At 45.1% G+C, this 22,394-nt stretch overlaps 1 pseudogene; it reads left to right on the plus strand.

The window, feature by feature from the left end:
* Window positions 1–6,300: 6,300 nt before the first annotated feature.
* LOC101136302 (olfactory receptor 7E24-like) lies at window positions 6,301–7,134 on the plus strand (annotated as a pseudogene).
* The last annotated feature ends 15,260 nt before the right edge of the window (window positions 7,135–22,394 follow it).

Below are 22,394 nucleotides of genomic sequence, written 5' to 3' on the forward strand. Positions count from 1 at the left end.
CATTACAGGGGCCCACCACTATGCCCAGCTAATTTTTGTATTTTCGGTAGAGTTGAGGTTTCACCATGGTGGTCAGGCTGGTCTCAAACTCCTGACTTCATAATCCACCCACCTTGGCCTCCCAAAGTGCTGGGATTACAGGAGTGAGCCACTGCACCCGGCTATCATCTCTGATTTCTTTGAGCAGTGTTTTGTAATTCTCATTGTAGAGATCTCTCACCTCTATGGTTAGCTGTATTGCTAGGTATTTTATCTTTTTGTGGCAATTGTGAATGAGATTGGCAACAGAAAGAGACTCCATCACACACCTACACACAAAAGGAATCTCAGGAAGGTGGAAAGTATAATGGTGGTTAGCAGACGCTAGGAAGAAAAGGGGTGGGATGGGGAATGAAGAGAAGTGGATAATTGGGTCCCAAAATACAGAAAGATGGAATAAGTGAGTTCTAGTGTTTGATAGTACAGTATGAAAATTTTAGTTCACAAGAATTTCTTGCATTTTTCCAGATGCTTTGGTAAGAAGCTTCCTAACTTTCTCATCATGCTGGTTTTTCAGCTATTCTCTTTCTGCTCTCGAAATTATGCTGGATTTTTTGTCTTTGGTTTTTTGTTTAGAGACAGAGTTTCGCTCTTGTTGCCTAGGCTGGAGTGTAATGGTGCAATCTTGGCTCACCACAACCTCTGCCTCCTGGGTTCAAGCGATTCTCCTGCCTCCATATCCCAAGCAGCTGGGATTATAGGCATGCCCCAGCACGCCCAGCTAATGTTGTATTTGTAGTAGAGATGGGGTTTTCTTCCTGTCTGTCAGGCTGGTCTTCAACCCCTGACCTCAGGTGATCCGCCCGCCTCGGCCTCCCAAAGTGCTTGGATTACAGGCGTGAGCAACCGAGCCTGGCCCATGCTACATCCTTATCTGTTGTCTGTTGTTTGTTTGTTTTTGAGCCCAGAAATAACTTCTCACCTATATGTTCAAATGATTTTTCACATGAGTGCTAAGAAAGTCCATTGGTGGAAAAGCAGCCTTTTCAAGAAATGGTGTTGGAGAAACTTGATTTCCACATGCAGAAGAATGAAGGTGGACTCTATGTCACACCAGGTGCAAAAATTAACACAAACTGGATCAAAGACCTAACCCCAAGTGCTGAAAGTATAATATGCCTAAAAGAAAACATTGGCCACACTTTCATGACATCAGATTGGGCAATGCTTTCTGGGATATGACACCAAAAGCATAGGCAACAAAAGAAAATTAGATTCCTTGGATTACATCTACATGACAGACACTTTTGTGCATCAGCAAACACTGTGAACTGAGTGAAAGGATAACCCATGGATTAGGAAAAATATTTGCAAATCATATCTCTGAAAAGAGGCTGATAGGCATCGTATACAAAGAACAGCTAGAACTGAACAACAAGAAATCCAAAGCATCCCACTGACAATGGTCAGAAGACTCGAGTAGACGTGTCCCTAAAGAAGATATAGCAACGGCCAGTAAGCGTCTAAAATGATGTTCAAAATCACTAATCATAAGGAAGCGCAAATCAAACCAAAATTGTGATACCACACATTTGGATGGATATGATAAACAAACAAGCATTGGTGAAACTAGAGGGAAGTAGGAATGCTCGAATCTGATTGGAGGGAATGTAAAACCATGAAGGAACAGGAAAAATAGTATGGCGTGTACCGGAAAAAGTAGAAACAGGATTAGCGGATGTTCCCGCAGTTGCACTTGTGGGTACCTGCCAAAAAGAATTAGAAGCCAAGAGTGGAAGAGAGATTCGTACACCCAAATTCATAGCAGCATTATTCACAACAGCCAAAATGTGGAAGCAACCCAAGGGTTCGTGGACAGATGAATGAAAAAGCACACTGCAGTTCATTCATGCGATGGAAGACTATTCAGCCTTAAAATGGCAGGCACTTCTGGCCGGTGCGGTGGCTCACGCCTGTAATCCCAGCATCTTGGAAGACTGAGGTGGGCGGATCACCTGAGGTCAGGAATTCAAGACTAGCCTGTCCATCTTGGTGAAACCGTCTCTACTGAAAATGCAAAAAATTAGACAAGCATGGTGACGCGTGCCTATAGTCCCAGCTACTCGGGAGGCTGAGGCACAAGAATCGCTGGAACCCGGGAGGCGGAGGTTGCAGTGAGCCCAGATTGTGCCACTGCACTCCAGCCTGTGCGACAGAGTAAGACTCCATGTGAACACAAAACAAAACAAAACCAAAAACAACAACAACAACAAAAAACACCCAAACAACCAGACAGGAACTTCTGACACGGGCTGCAACACGGATGAACCTTGAAGACATTCTCGTCAGTGAAATAAATAAATCCCAAAAGGATAAAGACGACCAGGCTCAGTGGCTCGCACCTGTAACCCCAGCACTTTGGGAGGCTGAGGCAGACAGATCACTGAAGGTCAGGAGTTTGAGACCAGCCTGGCCAATATGGTGAAAACTGATCTCTATTAAAAATACAACAATTAGCTTGGCATGGTGGCGCACGCCTGTAATCCCGGCTACTCGGGAGACTGAGACACAAGAATCGCTTGAACCCAAGATGTGGAGGTTGCAGTCAGCTGAGATCACGCCACTGCACTCCAGCCTGGGTGACAGAGAAAGACTCTGTCTCCAAAACAAACCAGAAAAATTAAACACGCTATGATTCCACTTATATCACGTGTCTAGAGTAGTTAAACTTATAGAGTTGCAAAATAGAATGGTGGCCCCCAGGGGTGGGCGAGAGAGAGAGGAATGGAGTTTGCTTAATGGGCGCAATTTCCATTTTCAACCATAAAACTGTTCTGGAGATGATGGCGGTGATGGTTGCTAAACAATGTGAATGTACCTAATGTGATTAAACTGTAAACTGAAAAAGAGTGGAAATTGTAAATGTTTATACTGGCCATTCTATATGAAATAATCTACATTTATAATTTTTAACATTTATACGTGGTATATTTTCCCATAATAAAAGATGAAAATTAAAGCACTTGGATCTTGTAAAAGAAAGGAAAGAAGCGAATAATACACACAAGCTCTCTCCTGATTAGAGGAAGAGCCCCAGAGCTTCTATGGACACTCACTTTCCTCTTCTTCTTGCATGATGATGAGGAAATCGTTAGAGCTTGGGGAACTTGGGGGACTCTGGCTAATGAGGAGCTCTGTGCTTGAGCCCCCCAGGCCATAGAATAGTAAATACTCAGTCTGTGCCTCCAGCCCTGCAGTATGAGGTTGCAGTCCTGTGGGCTCCACCCCCGTCACCCGTATCAGGAGGCTCATGTCTCACCCTGTCTTCTGGCCGGCCTTGAGGACAGAGTCTGAGCCTCCAATGTGCACCACGCAGGGAGGACAGTGGATCTGTGCTCCATGGTCATGGCCCAGCAGAGGGGAAGGGCAGTTCAGTGAGTGCTGAGGGACCCTCGGGAGCCTTGTTTGTTTCCTCATCCTCAGGACAAACAGGAGAGTGCCGTGGGCAGATGGGAGGAGACCAATGTGCAAACTGTCAGCTCAGCAGACTGGAGTTTCAGTTCTTGGTTGTGGTGTGGGGGTCTCTCTCAGAAATCTTCTTCGAAATTTTGCTTCCCTCCCCCACTGGTTGTCCTTTTCATAGACATCTCACCCACGATAGCAGGGAATGAGTCCCTCTAAACTATTCCCTCGGAACAACAAAAAGATGATGAAGGTGATGATGAGGATAAAGAGGATGATGACAGACACCATGGCATCATGAACCCTTACTGAGGGCTTCCTAAAGGCCAGGCTCTGAGCTCTGTGCTCTATGCAGCTTGCTTCATTTCATCTGCTTAGTCTCCCAGTTATTAGTGCACATTTCATGATTATTTTACAGACTAGAAAAGGAGCAACACATTTTCATATAACTTGCACCAGATCATGAAGTCAAAAAGGGTGAAGCCCAATTTGAACCAGGCAGTCTAAGGCCAGACACACGGCATTTGGCCAGTCCTCTCCCTGCATCCAACCTGCCCTCTCAAATCCTTGTCACTCAGGCCGATGCCCCTGCTCACTGTGCCCTTCCCTTTGGGGGTTCCTTGTAGACCACAGCTAGACCAGTGGGTGCCACAATCACTGTGTCAAGTATGGAAAGGGCAGCTGAGATCACATCAAAGATTCCAGAAAGAATTGGCACAGGTTCATTTGGGAGGCATCTCTCCCTTGCCCCTGTTCCTGGCTTTCCTTACAGCTCTCGACTTCCTCAAAGGAGTCATAAATTTGGGGTTTGGCTTCCATTCCTATTGAGGAAGCTGGAAACCATTTCAAAAATGCTCCTCAGATGTGCCCGTGGTTAAGACCTCTGAGCTCTGTTGAAAACTTTTGGAAGCTGGGCGCGATGGCTCATGCCTGTAATCCCAGCACTTTGGGAGGCTGGGGCAGTCGAATCATAAGGTCAGGTGTTCGAGACCAGCCTGGCCAACATGGTGAAACCCCATCTTTCCTAAAAAGAGAAAAATATTAGCCAGGCGTAGTGGTGGACGCCTGTCATCTGAGCTACTCGGCAGGCTGAGGCAAGAGAATAGCTTGAACCTGGGATGCGGAGGTTGCAGTGAGCCAAGATCACTCCACTGCACTCCAGCCTGGGTAACAGAACGAGACTCCGTCTCAAAAAAAACAAAACAAAAGCAAAAACAAAAAAGAACCCACAACATTTTGAGGGTTGGGAGACCATCAAGTATAGTGCCTGGGACTTATAGAGTCTGGCCATTAATTTTCAATACCACCCTTTCTACTTATCTGTATGGCAAGGGGTGAGACGTCCATCCTCTGAGACTCAGCACTCTCATCTGAGTTGATTTCTAGTTGATCCAATGGAAGTGAGCGATGATTAAACCAACCGTGGGTGCCCGCTGCGTGATCTCTATGTGATGGATGCGTAAAGTAAAGGCAAAGTGAATTTAGATACGCTCGTTAATATTTTAAGCTTAAACTCCATACGGTTCAACGGAAATATCCCCTGACCCGAAGTTCTGGTTTCCCTGCGTTCCAGACAGGACATTTTCTTTTGTCCTTATCTCAGTAAGTACTGAGTATTGTGAGAGGAACAAGTGAGTCTCTTTTGTTTCTGATTCCCCAGAGCCTATATCTTGCTTGGCACAAAGGAGATAGCAAAAGTAAACATCTATGTGAATTATTGAATTGACACTTCCTTGGTTCACAAAAATCGGCTGTCATCAGTGTGACGTCAGTGTGACAGAGCGTGTGTTTTTGGTTTTTTGTTTTTTGAGAGGGAGTTTTGCTCTTGTTGCCCAGGCTGGAGTGCAGTGGTGTGATCTCGGCTCACTGTAGCCTCTGGCCTCCCAGGTTCAAGCCATTCTCCTGCCTCAGCCTCCCGAGTAGCTGGGACTACAGGTGCGTGCCGCCATACTGGGCAAAGTTTTTGTATTTTCAGTAGAGGCGGAGTTTCACCATGTTGGCCGGGATGGTCTTGATCTCCTGACCTCGTGATCCGCCCTCCTCGGCCTCCCAAAATGCTGGGATCACAGGCGTGAGCCACCGCGTCCGGCCAAACGTTCTGATGAAAACTCTAAATCCACCGAAGCTAAGGACAGGAGTTATAGCTTACATGAATTTTAAAACAAGACCCACCGATTTGAGTAAGCAATTACTCTCTTGAAGGAGAAAAGTCAGAAAACATAATGATGAAATCACTAGGACCTAACTGGCCTGTGGAACTATTTTCTGCTTATGAACTATCAACTTTAATTTCATTTCCAGATGGCATGGTCTTAGCAGTTATACAGTGTTTACAGATGTTCTAAATCAAGGGAATTTGTATCAATCTATTCGAATAAAATAAAATATTTGAGTTCTTAATTTCCTTTAATTAGGATAACCTTTTTCTTAAAGTGAAGAGAATGGTTTTATCACATAGTTTCCTTCGGTAAAGATAGGCTGTCTTTTCTAGCAATTACGAATTTGTTATATATGATGATCTGGTTCTTGGAACATTCTTGAATCTAGTGTCTCTGAGGCAGGTGTGTAGAGCAAGAAGTGAATAACACAGAAATCCATGATGAAAGCATTAGAAGAGAATTGAGTTTGTCAGAACTGCAAAATATTGCTGAGTGTGGATTGCTCTGAAATCTGAAAACATTACTTGTGAGTTGCTTCTATCCAAAATGCAGACACGATGCTGGGTGTTGGTTTACTTGTTTCCGATTTCTCAACCCTCTTTTCTAGGCAAAAGGTGTCCAATCTCTACAGACCCACAGAATCTAACAGATGTCTCTATATTCCTCCTCCTGGAACCTCAGAGGATCCAGAACGGCAGCTGGTCCTTGCTGGGCTGTTCCTGTCCATGTGCCTGGTCACGGTGCTGGGGAACCTGCTCATCATCCTGGCCATCAGCCTTGACTCCCACCTCCACACCCCCATGTACTTCTTCCTCTCCAACCTGTCCTTGCCTGACATCGGTTTCACCTCCACCACGGTCCCCAAGATGATTGTGGACATCCAGTCTTACAGCAGAGTCATCTCCTATGCAGGCTGCCTGACTCAGACGTCTCTCTTTGCCATTTTTGGAGGCATGGAAGAGAGACATGCTACTGAGTGTGATGGTCTATGACCGGTTTGTAGCCATCTGTCACCCTCTATATCATTCAGCAGTCATGAACTCATGTTTCTGTGGCTTTCTAGTTTTGTTGTCTTTTTTTTTCTCAGTCTTTTAGACGCCCAGCTGTACAACATCATTGCCTTACAAATGACCTGCTTCAAGGATGTGGAAATTCCTAATTTCTTCTGTGACCCTTCTCAACTCCCCCATCTTGCATGTTGTGACACCTTCACCAATAACATACTCATGTATTTCCCTGCTGCCATATTTGGTTTTCTTCCCATCTCGGGGACCCTTTTCTCTTACTATGAAATTGTTTCCTCCATTCTGAGGGTTTCATCATCAGGTGGGAAGTATAATCAGTTGTTTGCTGATTTGATGGAACAGGCGTTGGAGGGTACCTCAGTTCAGATGTGTCATCTTCCTCGAGAAAGGCTGCGGTGGCCTCAGTGATGTACACGGTGGTCACCCCCATGCTGAACCCCTTCACCTACAGCCTGAGAAACAGGGATATTAAAAATGTCCTGCGGCGGCTGCACGGCAGCACGGTCTAATCTCGATATCTTCTTATCTGTTCCATTCCTTTTGCAGTGTGTGTTAAAAAAGGCAGCAAGGTCAAATAAGAATGATATCACAGGGTGAACACCCACTGTGATATTAGGAGTAATACCTCCCTAGGATATAGAATATACTGTCACAGAGTATACACACATGGGGTACACCCACTGTGATATTAGAAGCAATATCTCCCTAAAGTATGAGGAAAAATATCACAGGGTGTGCACACTGTGTGATATGAGGAGTAATATTTACCCTGGATATTACGAATAATATCAAGGGTGTACACACAAGGGGTACATGCACTGTGATATCAGGAGTTGTATCTCCCTAGGATATTACGAATACTATCACAGGGTATACACTATGTGTGTACATCCACTGTGATATTTGAAGTAATGTCTCTCTATGACATTATAAATAACATCAAAGCGTGTACACCCCTGTGACATATTAGGAGTAACATCCTTCTAGGGTATTACAGATAACGTCACAACGTGTACACCTTCTGTGACGTTTTGTACACTCTTTGTGACATTAAAAGAAACATCCCCCTAGAATATTACGAATAATAACACAGGAGGGGTACACACATGGTGTACACCACCTGTGTCATCAGGAGTAACATTCCCCTAGGATATTACGAATAATATCACAGCAGGTGTACACACATGGTGTACACCCCATGTGACATTCGGAAGAGCATGCCCCTAGGATATTAGGAATAGTATCACAGACGTTAAATACGCATCTTTAATGCGTAATGTCACCCCCGGTGACATTAAAAATAACATCCCCCTTGGATATTACGAATAATATGACAGGGAGTACACTCCGTGTGACATTAGGAGTAACATCCCCCGAGGATATAACGAATAATATCAGAGGGTGTACATGCATTGCGACCTTAGTAGTAACATCTCTTTAGGATATTACAAATAATATCACAGAGTGTACAGGCATTGTGACTTTAGTAGTAACATCCCGCTTGGATATGATGAGTTATATCACACGGTGTACACCCCTGTGACAATAGTAGCAACATTCCCCTAGAATATTACGAATAATATCACAGGAGGTACAGCCCCTGTGATTTACGAGTAGCATGTCTATAGAATATTACAACTCATATCACTGTGTGACTCTGTGTACACCCCGTGTGACTTTAGAAGTAACATCCCACAAAACTATGACAAAAATTATCACACGGTGAACGCCCCGTGACCTGAGGAATAACGTAGTTTTAGGGTATTATGAATGATGTGACAAGGTGTACACACCCTGTGACGTTAGGAGCAATATCCGTCTATGATGTTAGGAAGACTATCACACAGAACACACCCCCTGTGACATTAGGATATGACAAATAATATCACAAGGTGTACACGCATCGTGACGTTAGTGCTAATATCCCTCTGGTACACTATGAATGATATCACAGGGTGTACATCTCTGTGACATTAGGAGTAACATCCCCCTAGAATAGTAAGGATAATAACACGGGGTGTACACCCGCTGTGACATGAGGAGAATCATCTCGCTAGAATATCACGAATAATGTCACAGGGTGTTATCGTCTGTGCCAATAGGAGTATAGACCCCTGGGAAATTATGAATACTATCACAGGGTGTACAGACCTGTGACATTAGGAGTAACATCTTTCTAGAATATCACGAATAATATCACAATGTGTACAACCTCTGTGTCATTAAAAGTAAAATTGCCCTAGGATATTACGAAATAGAACACAGGGAGTACACCCCGTGTGACATTAGAAGTAACATCCCCCGAGGATATAACCAATAAGATCAGAGAATGTACCTGCATTGGGACATCAGTAGTAACATCTCTTCAGGACAATACGAATAATATCAAAGGGTGTACACGCATTGTGAAATTAGTAGTGAACTCCCGCTAGGATATTAGGAATTTTATGACAGGGTCTACAGGCCCTGTGACATTAGCAGTAACATTTTCCTAGAAGATTATGAAGAATATTAAAGGGTGTACAGGAAGTGTGAATTACGAGTAACATTTCCATAGCATATTGCACGTAACATCACTGTGTGTACACGCCGTGTGACATTAGGGGTAACATCCCACAAAATTATAACGAATAATTTCACAAGGTGTGCACCCTCTGTGACATTAAAAGTAACATTTCCCTAGAATATGACGACAATATCACAGAGTGTACACCCTCTGTGATATGAGGAGTGACATCTTATGAGGATAATAAGAGTAAATTGACAAGGTGTACGAACCCTGTGACATAAGGAGTGACATCCCTCTAGAACATTATGAATAATATTAACAGGAACATACCCCGTGTGATAATAAAAGCAACTTCCCCTTAGGAGAATAATAATAATACCACAAGGTGTATACAAAGTGACATGATTATTCAGGTAAAGCTAGGATATTGGGAATAACATCACAGTGTACAGAGTCCTGTGACATCACGTTTAACATTCCCCTACAAAATTACGAATAATAATGAAGGGTGTATACCCCCTGCGACTTTAGCAGCCGCATCTTGCTAGAATATGGAAGATAATGTCCCAGGGTGGGAACTGAGGGTGGCAGTACAGAAAGGATCCAAGGAAAAATCGGGGACTAATGTCACCCGACTCTGCCCCATTGGATATTACGATCCACATCACAGGCGGGCGTGTGACCTCTCCCCTTGCGGGGACTAATATCACCCCCGACTCGGCCCCTGGATAAGACGATTCACATCGCACAGGAGCGGGCGCCCCCTGCCATGCGGGGAGTAATAACACCTCCCTCCCACACTCTGGATAGGACCGTCCACGTTCCAGGGGGGCGAGTGCCCCCCGCGATACGAACAGACATATCACCCCCTTCTCGCCCCCCTGGCTCTTAGGACCCCCATCGCAGGGAAGCGAGGCGCCCCCCGCGATGCGGGCACTGAGAGCCAGCCCCTCTCGCCCCCCTGGCTCTTAGGACCCCCATCGCAGGGGGGCGAGGCGCCCCCCGCGATGCAGGCACTGAGGGCCAGCCCCTCTCGCCCCCCTGGCTCTTAGGATCCGCGGTGGTCTCACAGCCTGTTTAACATATTGTGAGTAATATCATCTCCCCCTCTGGAGATTATGAACTGGTTCACAGATGGGTGTACACCGTCAGTGTACAGAGAATGTACACCCGTCAGTACTGGGAGTAATATCATCCTCTTCCTCCCTGAATATTAAGAACAGTACCACAGGTGTGTTTCTACTCCCTGCAGTATCGCATGTCATATCCCCCTCTCCCACATTGCAATTAGAAACAATATCAGTGGGGGCGTGTCAACCTTCTGTCGTATTGAACGTAATATCATCCTTTTCCCTCCAGAATATTGGGAACAATATCCCTGGGGGGGTGTCCACTTACTGTCATATATGTAGTCATATCACCCCCTCCGCCTTGGAATATTATTAAGGACCATCTCACACGCGGGTGTACACGTCCTGCGATGTTGGGAGTAACATCAACCTCTCGGCCTCTGAATATTAGGAAGAATATCACAGGGTGGGTGTTCACCTCCTGCTCTATAATGGGGAGTCACATCTATCTCTTATGGGGAGTAATATCATCCTCTCCTTTTCAGGATATTAATAACAATTTCACAGGCTGGGTGAACAAAGCCTGCGATGCTGGAATTATTGTCATCCTCTCCCTCTCGGCCTACTAGGAACAATATCACAGAAGAGGTGTACACTCCCTGCCATATTGGGTGTAATATACGCTTCCTCCGTGAATATTAGGAGCAATATCACCGGGTGGCTGTACATTGATTGCTCTGTTGGCAGTCATGGCACTCTCTACCCGCTGGGTATTAGGATCGGTGTCACAGGGTGAGTGTACACCTACTGCGATATGAAAACTAGTATCATGCTCTCCATTCCTGGATATTAGGAACAATATCACAGGTAGGTGTACACCCCCTGCAGTATTAGCACTAATAATATTATGAATTATTAAACATCAGTCTTGTTAATATTAATTACATCAATGGTAATATTAATTAATGGAATAACATTATTAACCATTAATGCTTATTTTCAAGATATGATTATGCATGATTAAAATAATTAATATTAATGTCATTTTTAATATTAGTTGTTAATCTTAATATTAATTATTGTTTTATTACCAACATCTCTTATGATTGATTGAAGTAACATTAATTACTGATATCATTTTATTATTAATAGTGATATTGCTATTATTAATAGTAACCGTTAATATTTTTAATCCGTACTGTTTTACTGTCTCTACTGTAATTATTAATATCAATGATTACTGTTATTATATTTATTAATATTAATAATTAATATAACTGTTCCCGATATCCGTGGGGGAGAGGATATTACTCCGAATATCGCAGAAAGTGTACACCCCTCTATGATGTTACTCCTAATAGCCAGGGGGTAGAGGATGACATTATTGGAAATATGGCAGTGGGTGTACATCCCTTCGGTCATCTTTTTCCTAATATCCTGGGTGGGAGCGGATGATATGACTCCCAATATCGCAGGGGGCGGAGACCTCCCCCGTGATACTGTCCCTAATATCCAAAGGTGGAGAGGATGATATTTCTTCCAATTTCGCCGGGGGTGCACACCACGTTTGTGATATCGCTCCTAATATCCAGGTGGCGAGAGGATGATATTAGTCTGAATATTGCAGGAGGTGTACACTCCCTAGGGATATTGTTCCTAATATCCAGGGACGGAGAGGATGATATCACTCCCAATATAGCAGGGGGGGAACACCCCTTCTGTGATGTTGCTCCTAAAGGGCAGCGGGGGAGAGGAAGATATTATAGCCAATATCGCAGGGGGTGTACACCCTCTTGTGACATTCTTCCTTATATCCTGGGAGGGAGAGGAAAATACTAGCGGCAATGTCGCAGGGGCTGTACACACCCACTGTGATATTGTTCCGAATATCCCGAGGGGGAGAAAATGATGTTACCTCCAATATCGCAGGGGGAGTACCTCCTCCTGTGATATTGTTTCTTATATTCAGGGGTAGAGGATAATATTAGTCCCAATATCGCAGGGGTTGTACACACCTCCTGCGATACGGGGAGTAAGAGCCAGCCCCTCTCCGCCCCTGGATCTTAGGACCCCCATCGCAAGGGGGTGAGGCCCCTGCGATGCGGGGACTCATATCACCCCCCTCTCCCACCCTGGCTATGACGATCCACATTGCGGGGGGGCGGGCGCCCCCCGCGATGGGGGAAGTCATATCACCCCCCTCTCCCCCCTCGGATATGACGATCCACGGTGGTCACACAGCGTGTTCACGTTATTGTCAGTAATATCTTCTCCGCCTCTGGAAATTACCAACTATGTCACAGACGGGTGCACATCCTCTGCACTCTTTGGAGTAATAGCATCCTCTTTTCCCTTGATATTAAGAACAATATCACAGGAGTGTTTTTACCCCTAGGGGCATTCCGTGTAGTATCATCCTCTCCCACGTTGAAATTAGGAACAATATCACTGGGGCCGTTTCCACCCCGTGCGATATTGAAAGTAACATCATCCTCTTCTCTCCTGGATCATGGGAACCATATCACTGGGGTGGTGTACACTTTCTGCGGTATTGGGAGTAAGATCATCCTCTCCACCTTGGAATATTAAGGACCATATCACAGTGGGGCTGTACACACCCTGTGCTATTAAGAAGAATATTATCCTCCCCTGCCCTGCACATTGCAAAAAATATATAGAGTGGGTGTACACCTCCTGCGATGGGGGGGGGTGGGGTGGTGATATCATCTTCTCTTCTTCTGGATAATGGCAACAATAGTACACGGGTTTGTACACTTTCTGTGATATTGGGAGTAATATCAACCTCTCCACCTTTGAATATTAAGAACAATATCACAGACTGGATGTACACCCCCTGCGATACTGGGAGTCATATCAGCCTCTCCTCTCCATGGATATTAGGAATAATATCCCAGGATGGGTGTACACCTCCTGCTGTATGGGGAGTCATATCGTCCTCTCCCTTCCTGGCTACTAGGAACAGTATCAGAGGGTGGGTGTACACAGCCTGCGATATTGTGAGTAATATCACCCTCTCCCCCTCCGGATATTAGGAACAATGTCACAGAAGGGGTGTACACTTCCTGCGATACTGAGAGTAATAGCATTCTCTTCTTCCGTGACTATTAGGAGCAAAATCACTGGGTGGATGCACACCCAGTGCTATATTGGGAGTAACGTCATACTCCACCCCCTGGAGATTATATTCGGATCAATATCACCGGCTGGGTGTACACCTACTGCGATATTGAACATAATATCATGCTCTCTCCCTCCCTGGACATTAGGAGCAATATCACAGGTGGGTGTACACCCACTGAGGTATTAGGCTTAATAGTAGAATGAATTATTCCTCATTTATTATTAACATGAATATGAATGACTGACATTCATATTAATATTAAGAAATAATTGCTAATAAAGTTTTCAGATGATTATTAATATTAATTATTAGAAGCTAATATTACTTTGTTCTAATGAATAAGATCAATATCAGTTATTAATATCAGGCATCATTAATCTTTACTATTAATCATTTATTGTTATCATTAGTATAACTATTTAATATTAATTATCATTATTATCGGTATTGATTTTAAAAATTATATTATCAGTTATTAATATTGATAATTATTAGTGTCAATTAATAATTGAGATTATTAATTGCGGTAAGTCACATTGCGCCATTCCACCCCTCCCTCGGCAGCTCGTTTACGACCCAAAACGGGGATACAAATGCCCCTGAGAGAGCAGTGGTATACTGGGATAGATGAGCATGGTCACGTGGTGGAGAGGCGTGTTTTTGGGTACCAGCCCTTCACCTGAGTCGACCTTCTCAACTGGAAAACCAATACACCGCCCTATACCGAAAAGCCACAAGCCCTAATTGATTTGCTCCAAACTGTTATCCAGACCCACAACCACACCTGGGCTGATTGGCACCTGTTGCTCATGTTCCTCTTTAACAGCGAAGAAAGGCAGAGAGTCCTCCAAGCAGCAACTAAGTGGCTAGAGGAACATGCACCAGCTGATTATCAAAACCTCCAAGAGTATGTAAGGACCCAGTTACCAGGAACTGACCCCCAGTTGGACCCACATGAAAGAGAGGATATGCAAAGGCTAAACTGAGATATGGAAGCTCTCTTGGAAAGATTAATGAGGGGAGCTCAGAAGGCCACAAACTTTAACAAGGTCTCTGAGGTCATTCAGGGAAAAGAAGAAAGTCCAGCACAATTCTACGAGAGACTGTGAGGCCTATTGTATGTATGCTCCCTTTGATCCTGATAGCCCTGAAATCAGCGCATGATTAACATGGCTTTAGTCCGTCAAAGTGCAGAAGACATGAGAAGAAAACTGCAGAAACAGGCTGGGCTTGCAGGGATGAATACATCACAATTACTAGAAATAGCTAGCCAGGTGTTTGTAAGCAGGGATGCAGTAAGCAGTAAGGAAAATGGCAAAGAGAATGGAGGTCAGGCCCGGCAAAACACCGACCTGTTTGTTAGCTGCAGCAATCAGAGGGCCCCCCCGCAAAGAGGCAAGGGAAGGTTGGCCCTGGGAAAGAAACTCAGCTTGGCTGTCAGAGTTTGCAGCGTAACCAGTGTGCTTATTGTAAAGAAATAGGACAGTGGAAGAACAAATGCCCTCAGCTCAAAAGAAAACAAGGTGACTCAGAGCAGGAGGCCCTGGACAAGGAGGAAGGAGCCCTGCTCAACCTGGCAGAAGGGTTATTGGACGAGGGAGACGGGGCTCAAGCGTCCCCAAAGAGCCTCTGGTCAGAATGACAGTCGGGGGTAGAGACATTGATTTTCTTGTAAATAGCAGTGCTGAACATTCGCTAGTAACTGCCCCGGTTGCCCCCTTATCCAAAACGACTATTGACGTCATCGGAGCCACGGGGGTTTCAGCAAAGCAAGCTTTCTGCTTGCCTCAGACTTGCACTGTAGGAGGACATAAAGTCATTCATCAGTTTTGGTACATGCCTGACTGTCCCTTGCCCTTTTTGGGAAGGGACTTGCTCAGCAAGCTGAGAGCCACTATCTCTTTGACAGAGCATGGCTCTTTGCTGCTAAAGTTGCCCGGAACAGGAGTCATTGTGACCCTTACGGTCCCCCGAGAGGAGGAATGGAGACTTTTCTTAACTGAGCCGGGCCAAGAGTGAAGACCAGCTCTGGCTAAGCGGTGGCCAGGAGTCCGGGCGGAAGACAACCCTTCGGGATTGGCCAGTTAAGACTGGGGCCCAGCCTGTTAGGCAAAAACAGGCCCCGGTCCCCAGAGAAGCTCTTCAAGGTATCCAGGTCCGTCTCGATCACCTAAGAAATTTTGGAATTATTGTTCCTTGTCAGTGTCCATGGAACACTCCCCTCCTGCCTGTTCCCAAGCCACGGACCAAGGACTACCAGCCGGTACAGGATTTGCACTTGCTTAATCAAGCTACACTGACTTTACATCCAACAGTACCTAACCCGTCCACATTGTTGGGGTTGCTGCCAGCTGAGGACAGCTGGTTCACCTGCTTGGACCTGAAAGATGCTTTCTTTCCTATCAAGATTAACCCCTGAGAGGCAGAAGATGTTTGCCTTTCAGTGGGAAGATCCGGAGTCAGGTGTCACTACTCAGTACACTTGGACTGGACTTCCCCAAGGGTTCAAGAACTCCCCCACCATCTTCGGGGAGGCATTGGCTTGAGACCTCCAGAAGTTTCCCACCAGAGACCTAGGCTGCGTGTTGCTCCAGTAGGTTGGTGACCTTCTGCTGGGACACCCCACGGCGGTCAGGTGCGCAAGGGGAACAGATGCCCTACACCGGCACCTGGAGGACTGTGGGTATTAGGTGTCCAAGAAGAAAGCTCAGATCTGCCGATGGCAGGTACCTTACTTGGGATTTACTATCCCACAGGGGTCTGAACGAAGACCGGGATCAGAAAGAAGGCAGGTCATTTGCAATCTACCGGAGCCTAAGGGCAGAAGGCAGGTGAGAGAATTCTTAGGAGCTGTGGGGTTTTGGAGACTGTGGATCCCAAACTTTGCAGTATTAGCCAAGCCTTTGTATGAGGTCACAAAAGGGGCGGGGATCGGGAACCTTTGGAATGGGGATCCCAACAAAAGCAAGTCTTTCATGAGTTAAAGGAAAACCTTCTGGCAGCCCCAGCCCTGGGGCTAGCCGATCTGACAAAGCATTTTCCATTGTATGCATCAGAGAGAGAAAAGATGGTAGCTGGACTTTTAACCCAAACTGTGGGGCCCTGGCTGAGGCCGGTGGCCTTCCTCTCTAAACAAATAGACGGGGTTTCTAAAGGATGGCCCCCCTGTTTGAGAGCCTTGGCAGCAACTGCCCTGCTAGTACAAGAAGCAAATAAGCTGACTCTTGGGCAAAACCTGAACATAAAGGCCCCCCATGCTGTGGTGACTTTAATGAATACTAAAGGACATCATTCGCTAATGAATGCCAGACTCACCAAGCACCAAATTTTGCTCTGTGAAAATCCCTGTATAACCATTGAAGTTTGTAACACCCTACACCCCGCCACCTTGCTCCCGGTATCAGAGAGCCCTGTCGAGCCTGATTGTGTAGAAGTGTTGGATTCAGTTGACTCTAGCAGACCTCACCTCCAGGACCAGGCTTGGGCATCAGTAGTCTGGGAACTATACGTGGATGGGAGCAGCTTCTTCAACCCCCAAGGAGAGAGAGGTGCAGGGTATGCAGTGGTAACCCTGGACACTGTTGTTGAAGCCAGATCGTTGCCCCAGGCCACTTCAGCCCAGAAAGCGGAACTCATTGCTTTCATTCGGGCCTTAGAACTCAGTGAAGGTGAGATTGTAAACATTTACACTGATTCTCGGTATGTCTTTTTAACCCTTCAAGTGCATGGAGCATGATAGAAAGAAAAGGGCCTATTGAACTCTGGGGGAAAACATAGAAAATATCAACAAGAATTCTTGCAATTATTAGAAGCAGTATGGGAACCCCACAAGGTGGCAGTATGCATTGCAGAGGACACCAGCGAGCTTCCACCTTGCTGGGTTTGGGGAATTCCCGCACTGACTCAGAGGCTCGAAAAGCAGCATCTGCCCCCTTCCGGGCATCAGTGCTCCCTCAAGCACCTGATCTTGGACCTACTTCTTCTAAAGAAGAAAAGGACTTTCTCCAGGTAGAGGGAAGGACAAGTGATGGAGGGAGGATGGATTCGGTTACCAGATGTGAGAGTAGCTGTGCCACAGTTGCTAGGAGCTGCAGTTGTACTGCCTGTGCAAGAAACCACCCATGTAGGTCAGGAGTCACTGGAAAAGTTGTTAGGCCGGTATTTCCACATCTCACATTTGTCAGCCCTTGCCAAAATGGTGAGGCAGCAGTGTGTTACCTGCCGACAGCATAATGCGAGGCAAGGTCCAGCCGTTCTGCCCGGCATACAAGCTTATGGAGCAGTCCCCTTTGAAGATCTCCAGGTAGACTTCACAGAGATGCCAAAGTGTGGAGGTACCAAGTATTTACTAGTTCTTGGGCATACCTACTCTGGGTGGGTGGAGGCCTATCCAACACAAACTGAGAAAGCTGGTGAAGTAAACTCTGTGCTTCTTCGAGATCTGATTCCTAGATTTCGACTGCCCTTACAGATCGGCTCAGATAATGGGCCTGCGTTTTTGGCTGCCTTGGTACAGAAGACGGCAAAGGTATTGGGGATCACACAGAAACTGCGTGCCGCCTCCCAGCCTCAGAGTTCCAGAAAGGTGGAGCGGATGAATCGGAGTATCAAAAATAGTACTACTGTCTTCCCCGCTGGATATTTAAAACAACACCACAAGGGGCGTCAAACCACCTGCTAAATTTGAGGGAATGTTATCCTCTCCCCGCCTCCCCCGGCCCCGGATATTAGAGACAATAACACAGGGGTAATGTACACCCACTGCTTTATTGGGAGTAATATCATCCTCTCCCTTCTTGGATATTAGGAACAATATCACACTGTGCGTGTACACCTGTCGTGAAATTCAATGGAATGTCATCCTGTGCCTCCCTGGATATGATGAACAATATCACGGGGGATGTACAACTTCCGAGATATTGGGAGTGATATCATCCTCTCCCCTCTGGAAGTTAGGGACAACATCACAGGGGTAGTGTGCACCTTCTGGGATGTTGGGACTAATATCATCCTCCCGCCCACTGGATATTAAAAACCATATCACAAGGGACGTGTACACACACTTCGATATTGGTATTAATACCATCATCGTCTCCCTCTTTCGATATTCGGTGCCATATTTCAGGTGGGGTATACACCACCTGCAATATTGGAAGTAATATGATTTTCTCCCCCCCGGATATCAGAAACAATATCACAGGGGGGTGTCAACAACCCCTGCGATATTTGGAGGAATATCATCGTCTCCCCTCATGAATATTAAGAGCAATATCATCCTCTTCCCCCCTGGATATTAGGAACAATATCAGGATGTACAGACCCTGTGACCTTTGGTGTCATATAATTGTCTCTCCCCTAGATATTAGGAAAAATGTCACTGGGGATGTGAACAGCCTTGCGATATTGGGAGTAGTATCATCCTCTCTCCCCTTGCATATTGGGAACAACATCACAGGTGGGGTGTACTGCCTCTGTGATATTGGGAGTAAAATTTTCCTCTCTTCCCCTGGACATTAGGAAGGGTATCAGAGGGGGAGGGTGTACATTCCCTGCCATATTCAATGTAACCTTATCCTCTCCCTCCCAGGGTATTCAGAACAATAAGACAGGAGGGGTGTACACCCCCTGCGATATTGAGAGTCATATCATCCTCTTTTGCGCTGGATATTAGGAACAATGTCACAGGGTTGTGTACACCCCCTGTGGTACTGGGAGTAATATCATCCTCTCTCCCTGTGGATATTAGGAAGAGTATCACTGGGCTGTGTAAACCCCCTCCAGTACTGGGAGTAATATCATCCTCTCTCCCTCTGGATATTAGGAAGATTTTCACAGGGGTGTGTACACTCCCTGGGATATTGGGAGTAATATCATCCTCTCCAGCCAGGAAATGACTAACAAGGTCACGGGGGAGTGTACTCCCCCTGCGATATTGGGAGTAATGTCGTCCTCCCCAAAGCTGGATGTTAGCAACAAGATCACAGAGGGGGTGTACACACCCTGCGACATCGGAAGTAATATGATCCTCTCCCCACCTGGATATTGGGAAAGATATCAAAGCGCGGGTATACATTTACTAAGCTCTTGGGAGTAATATCATTCTTTTCCTTTCTGGATATTATGAAGAATATCACAGGGGTGCTGTACAATTACTTCGATATTGGGAGTAATATCATCCTCTATTTTCCTGGATATTGGGCACAAAAGCACAAAAGGGTGTACAACCCCTGTGATATTGGGAGTAATAGCATACTCTCCTTCCCTGGATGTTAGAAAACAATATCATCAGGGCTGAACACCCCCCGCGATAATGGGAGTCATATTTACTCTTTCACAGGCCATTTGGAACAATATCACAGGGGGTGTTTACAAACAGGGGTGGTGTACACCCCCTGTGATATTGGGAGTAACATCATTCTCTCCACCTCCAGATATTAAGAACAATATCCCGGCGGGAGGTGGTACACCCCCAGTGATATTGGGCATAATGTCATCCTCTCCTTCCCTGGATATTAGGAACAATATCACAGGGTCTGTACACCTTCTGTGATACTGGAAGCAATATCATCCTCTTCCCCGCTGGATATTAGAAAAAATATCACTCATGGTGTACACCCACTGTGATATTAGGAAGAATATTACAGGGTGTACACCCACTCTGACTTTAGGAGAAATAGCTCCCTAAAATGTCACAAATAATATCACAGGGTATACAGTAATATCTCCCTAGGATATGACAAATACTATCACAGGGTGTACACCCACTGTGATAACAGGAGTAATACATCCCAAGGATACTACCAATAATATCACAAGGCCGTACACCCACTATGACACAGGGAGTGATATCTCCCTAGGATATTACGAATAACATCACAGAATGTACACCCATGGTGTGCACCCACGGTGATATTAGGAGTAATATCAACCCAGGACATAACCAATAACACCACAGGGAGTAGAGACATGATGTACACCCACGGTGATGTTATGAGAACTATCTCCCTAGGATAATACCAATAACATCACAGAGTGTACACACATGGTATACACCCACTGTGGCACTAGGACTAATAACTTTCTAAGATATCACGAATAGCATCAGAGAACATAAACACATGGTGTACACCCAGTGTAACTTTAGGCGTAATTTCTCCCTAGGATATTACGAGTAACATCTCAGTGTGTACAAACGTGGTGTACACCCACTGTGACATTAAGGGTAATATCCCCCTAGGATATGACGAGAAACATCACAGGGTGTTCATCCATGGTGTACACACACTGTGATGTTAGGAATAATATCTCCCTAGGATATTATGAATAATACCACAGGGTGTACAGAAACTGTGATATTAGAGGTAATGTCTCTCTAGGATATGATGAATAATATCACAGGGTGTACACCCACTGAGATACTGGGAGGAAGATCTCTCTAGGATAGTACGAAGAATATCACAGAGTGTACACCCACTGTGATATTAGGAGAAATATCCCTCTGGGATATTACGAATAATATCACAGAGTGTACACACATTGTGTACATCCCCTTTGATATTAGGAGTAATATCTTCCTAGGACATTACAAAGAACATCGCAGAGTGTACACCCACTGGAATATTAGGAATCGTATCTCTCTAGGTGATTACAAATAATATCACAGGGTGTACACCCACTGTGATATTAGGAGTAATATCTTCCTAGGGTATTATGAATAATTTCACAGTGTGTACACAAATGGCATACACTCACTGTGATATTAGGAGAAATATCTACCGAGTAGATAACAAAGAACATCACAGGGTGTACACCGACTTTGATATTAGCTGTAATATTTTTCTAAGTTGTTACAAATAATATCACAGGGTGTACAAACAGGGTGTACACTCACTGCGATATCAGGAGTCGTATCTCCTTAAGATATTATGAATAATATCACAGGGTGTACACCCACTGTATTATTAGGAGTGATATCTCTGTAGGATATTACAATTAATATCACAGGGTGTGCAGCCACTGTGATATTAGGAGCAACATCTTTCTTGGATATTACAGACAATATCACAGGGTGTACGCCCACTCTGATGTCAGGAGCAATATCTCCCTAGGATATCCAAAATCATACCACAGGGTGTACAACCTCTGCCTTCCAGGTTCTAAGGGATTCTCCTGCTTCAGCATCCCGAGTAGCTAGGGTTATCCGCCACCACGCCCGGCTAATTTTTTTTTTTTTTTTTTTCACTAGAGACGGGGTTTCACCACGTTGGCCAGGCTGGTCTGGAACTCCTGACCTCAGGTGATCCGTCGGCCTCGGCCGCCCAAAGTGCTGGGATTACAGGTGTGAGCCATGGCACTCGGCCAAGAGTTATATATTCAATTAATTTGGAAACACAGCTCCCATATTTGATTGTGCATGTACTTTTATGAAGAAATGATGTCAGAAAACCTAAGGATGATAATAAATATGAAAAGTAAGTGGCATGTTAAAAGGTCTTCCGATTAAGAACTCTAAGGTTCGATTTCGTTTTTAGATAATGCGGTCCCAGCTCTTGTATCATCCTTTTACATATTCTACATCAAAGGAATTTGTCGCACGGTGTCAGAATAAAACAGAGTGTATTTCACTGCTTCTTAATTTCTTTCAATTAGACTGAGATCTTTTCCTTAAAGAGAGAAGAGCATCTTCATTGCATTTCATTTTTTCTGAAAAGAGTAGGCCGTATTTTACTGACATCACAGATTTGTTATATATTACGTTTTGTTCTTCTAACATTCTTCAGTGGATTTTCTCTAAAGTAGTATGTACAGAAGGAGTTGAATAGCAAAATGTAAATCATGTAATAATTCTGAGATTTTTGGGTTTGTTACAACTGAGAAATATTGCTGACGGTGTGTGGTCCTCAAGTGTGAAAATGTTCCTTGTGAATTGCTTGCATCCAAAATATACACACAGCATTAAGGGCTGGTTTTTATCTTTTATTTTTCCAATCCTCTTTTCTTCCCAAGGTGTCCAAGTCACACAGAGCCACGGCATCTCACAGGTGTCTG

This window comes from Gorilla gorilla, chromosome 13 (assembly GCF_029281585.2).
Source record: "Gorilla gorilla gorilla isolate KB3781 chromosome 13, NHGRI_mGorGor1-v2.1_pri, whole genome shotgun sequence".
Classification (NCBI taxonomy): Eukaryota; Metazoa; Chordata; class Mammalia; order Primates; family Hominidae; genus Gorilla; species Gorilla gorilla.